Here is a 5148-nt window from a genome sequence, read left to right on the forward strand (position 1 = left end):
TTAAAAGAAATTAAGTTAAATGAAACTCCTAGGTCTTTTGAGATACATTGAAACTATTCAGTGACATGTTTAATCTCAGATTATGCTTTTCCATTTGTGATTGAGATACCGGGGATCACAAACAAGATGTGAATAACCATGCAAATGTGTTTGGTAACCTCATTGTCATTTATCATCCCAATTGATGTGCTGGTAAACCACACACGCTCCATCAACAACGATAATTCATGAGATACCCATTACCACTCTTTATTAGTCCCCAGTAGTCTATTGGTCAACCACACATGCTCCACTAACGAATTATAAAGTGTAATGTGCAATTTCATGAGTTAGCATACAAATTCACATTTTTCCTAAAATAACTAGATTTGTGATTTAATGAAAACCGTCTAGTAACTTTTAATAGCATTATACTTTTAATGAGGATTAGTTTTCCGATCAAACTCGTTCGGCTAACGACCCTCTACTACACAAGAGAGTTGTGGGTAAGAGTGGACACCTATTCAACGGTCATTTTATAGGCCGCTTCCTTATACCCTCTTTATAGCATGGTTTCGTGAATGAGACCTACTATTGATTTGACTGACTTAATCTTATACATATAGTAATAATTAAAATTTTAATTTTACGTATAGTATAAGGTGTATTTTAAACTTTTTAAAATACTAGGTTTTATATTTTAAATTTCAAAAATAATATTCAATTAGTTAAATTTAAAATAATATATAGTTTATAAAATGAATCAATTAAGGATTATTAAATTAATCAATTAATTTAACCCTAATTCTTACCCCATAAATTAATCAATTGGAACTTGTCATTTCAATGCAAATGAAAAAACTATATTTCTAGACATTACCGAAGAGTAATAGAAATCTATTAAAATTATCCTAACTAGTTAGCAAGGTTGTACAAATCATTTGACAATAGCTCGACGGTCGACAGATGTTAAGGGAATAATCGGTCTTGGCGAAGATTAATCAGGGACCATAGATTATTACTAAAATATGAAAATTAATCAAAGCTTAATATATTTAAGAAAAATAAGTAGTTCAAAATTGGAAAATAAGAGAATTTTTAATTTGAAAATTTGAAAATATCAACATTTTGGTATAATATTTGAAATTTTGAAATTTTAAAAATTTTGGAGTAAAAAAATTTAATTTTTTGAAATTGTTTTGACATTGTTGACATTTCTTTGACTTTTTTTTTACTGTTTTTTACATTTTTGACTTTTGTTGACTTTTTTTGACCGGTTAATCCCATAAATACCGATTAATCCCGTGAAACTAGATTAATCCCTAATTTCTGTAAGACACACTAATCTTAATCGGTTGGAGAATGACAAACGATTCATCTACAATTAATCAACGAGTACTCCCAAGTTTCTGCAACCATGCTCGTTAGTAGTAGTTCCCAATTCTGACCATGTTTGTATTTCACTTTAATACTTAGGTTCACAGCTTTTTAGTGACAATCTGTTGACTTAGTTGTCCTGGCCTCATAGGTAAGATCCTAACCGACTCTCTTCTCACGCAGTATATATATGAGAGTGAATTACATAGAGAGAGTATCTTTTTCTAATTAGTTCCTTCGTCAATGTATCGAACTATTTTTCTCTCGAATGAATTGAAGATCTTATTTACTTTTTATATGTATTTTGATCTTTTTCCATTCTCACTTACATCATTGTTTAAGAATCTATACATTTCTAACATATGTTTATGTGCGTGATATGTGTATTTACTGTTTATGGAATGCTCCGTTTACTTATAATACACACACATTTTGTTTATTAGTAAGAAACGCATAATAGGAGTTCAGTCTTAGTTGGTGATAGTACCCAAAATCAACATGAGATATTCTCGAAATCTAAAAAAATTAAATTAGATGTTGCATAATTTACAATAAATAATGGTTTGTTGGTATCATTCAATTTTAGCTTCTTATAGAGAATATAACATTTTGATAATAAAAATTGTTTACTCGATTGTTTATAGTAAATAATGGTTTGTTGGTGTCATTCACTTTTTACCTCCTTGTAGAGACTACAACATTTAGATAATTGTGATTACAACAATTTGATGATGGGATTTAGGTAAACAAACCAAAATAAAACCTTAAGTTTGCATGCCACCTAAATAGGATCTATGTTTTCTCTATTAAACCTAACTAAGAACATCAAAAAGAAACTTGCAACACCCTAGGCTATTTTCGAAAATACCTAGAGAAAGGTTTAGGATTACATAAATTTCTTGTAGATCTCTTAGAAGACAGAACCACAACTGTCGTGCCTTAATGGAATCACATCCAAGCTAGCAAGAGGATAATAAGAGAGAGAAGAAAGGAGGAAAGATTTCATCCAACTCTTGGGCAGAGAAGGAGTGGCAAAATCAAGGGGCTAGGAGGCTCCTTATATAGTTGAGGAAACTTGGTGCCAAAACTAGGGTTTAGCGGATAAGCCTTAGATTCCATTATTTGGTGACCAAGTAGCCCAAGCCCCTTGTCCAAGGGGCCTTGGGCAAAATCTCATAGGGTTTCCCTAGAGATTTTCTTCCACCACTTCCAAGAGGTTCTAGAGTCATTCTTTCTCAACTATTAACAAATAACAAAACAATCCTTGTACTTTTAATTAATCAAATTAATCAAAAAATTAATTCCAATTAATTTCTGATTAATTATTAATTAAATAATATGATTTCTAATTAATATATTATTTTCATAATAGATTAATAAACAATTTAATTTATTATTCACCTAATAAATTAATTTATCTCTTTAAAATCAACTTGTCTAATTGCTAGGTTTGATGGGAACCCAAAATGACTGTGCTACTATCAATTCAAGTATATACCAACTATAGTTATGGGTGTAGACACCTAATCCAACATTTGATGATCAATGTTTTCAATTAGTGTTAGGTAGCCTTCTATGATATAAATGTAAGTGGACCTTTTTTTTTTTTTTTTTTTTTATGTAAGCTATTATATGATGTTATCTAGAAGTAGAAATAAAATAATTCTTTTTTTTTTGATTGATTTTGTTCTTTTTCTAATTTGGTACAAAACAACGAAGATGAAAGCTATATCGAAAATCAACCAAAAAACGTAGTTGACGTCATCCATTTACTCTCGCAACCTATAACTATCATTGGTATGAATATATAACTTACAATGTATCCTTTTTCCTTTATCTCTCTATATTCGTTTCTTTGTAACTTGTGAGATTTTTATGGTTAATTTAGGGGTTGTTTGCTTTTTCTAAAAAAATCACTTCTGACCACTTTTTGTTGCACCGTACAACACACGCACGTTTGTTTTTCAAAAAACTTTTGACTTAAAAACTGTTGCGCGTGTGTTGCGTGGCGCAACATTGGACCCTCCTCTTCAAACATCTTCACACCTTATTTAAGTTATATTATTCAACATAATTTTGAAATTTTTTCAACAATTTATTATTTTAATAATATTATGAAGGATATTATCAACAATTCTAATACATTTTACATAATTTCAAAATCGTTTGGTAAATTTCATATAAATAATTTGTTTTGTAACATTGTCTATGACTATATACTAATAAATTATAAAGTTAATCATTAAAATTACCAAATTTGTTGAAGCTAACCGGAAAAATAATCCTCGTCTTCGAAAAATTAAAAAAATAAACACGTTTTTTTTTTTTTTTTTTTTTTTTTTTTTTTTTTTTTATCTAAATTAACAGTTTTATTTATTGTTATTTAGCAAATATTATGCTTATTTATTTTACAGAAACGTTACCATAATGATATATGTATTGATTTGTATATATATGATTAAACTAAATAATATTTGATTTAGAATTATTTTTAACTATTATATGGTTAATTTCGATTTATTGCAACAGCCTGCAGACGCTAAAAAATAAATAAACTTTTTATTACATGACACAGCCCTTTGATCCACCTCTTCTGCTATATAGGGTTGCAGAGGTAGTCCACAGACTTCACGCATTTTCACTTCGGAAAAACAAATAACACCTTAGTTTTGATCTTTATATATTATCGGAAATTTTTTTTATACTATACCTGTCAAAAATTTATTGTTCCTCCAATGTCACTAATAATACATAGACTCTTCCTTTTCAATATATTCTATTTTTCTAAAAGGGGAACGTCGCTCCAATATATTCAATATATAATTAAAGAATTTTAATATACAAAAACTTGTAATTTTATGAAACAAAACTTATTATATAGATTATATAATTGTATTTTAATATACACCAAAATATAGACTAAAACTATATCCAAATCTTTTTTGGTAGCATGATTATGGTTTTCCTTGATAAAAATATATTAGTCAAACATAGTAGACTTTACAAAATTATTCATTATATAGACATCTAAAATAATACCAATCACAATCTTTTACCACAACATCTTTGACTGAACCTACAAACTCTTCGACACGTATCAATAAGTGGGAAGCACATTCCTGTGTCACCACAACAACAAAATTTTTTACCATCTGTCGATGTTGAACAATGGTAATCGCAAGGTGCTTTTGAGATACCAACAACTTTAATCTCATTCATTTCAATTTTGCCACCTATAAATTCAAAAAGGAAAAACATATTAAAATATCCATAAAAAATAATGAAATAATGTGTAAAATAAAGATAAAAAAAACCTTACATTCATGAAAAATAGACAACATTAGAAAGCTTACACACAAGATGATCATATATCTTTCCAGAAGCTTGATCATCATTTCGTTTTCTCTTATAGTAAATTAACTTGTTTAAAATAGAAAGAGATATGAAGATGATTTAATAGACAACAAATGAGACCAATCTTATATTTATATGAATATTTGGGCTGTTAAGTTATTGTCTAATTTAAAATTTTTATTATAGCTAATTAACTGATTTATATAACTTCATGGAATAAGTTTGTTATATATATATATATATATATATATATATATATATATATATATATATATATATATATATATATATATATATATATATATATATATATATACACACACACAATATTTATTGGTAAGAAGATAACTAGTTTTTTCTCGGCATATGTGTTTGGCGAACAAAACAATTTCGATGATTTATAAAAAAAATCCCAAAAAAACATCCCAAAAAAAAAAT

This window comes from Lactuca sativa, chromosome 3 (assembly GCF_002870075.4).
Source record: "Lactuca sativa cultivar Salinas chromosome 3, Lsat_Salinas_v11, whole genome shotgun sequence".
NCBI lineage: Eukaryota > Viridiplantae > Streptophyta > Magnoliopsida > Asterales > Asteraceae > Lactuca > Lactuca sativa.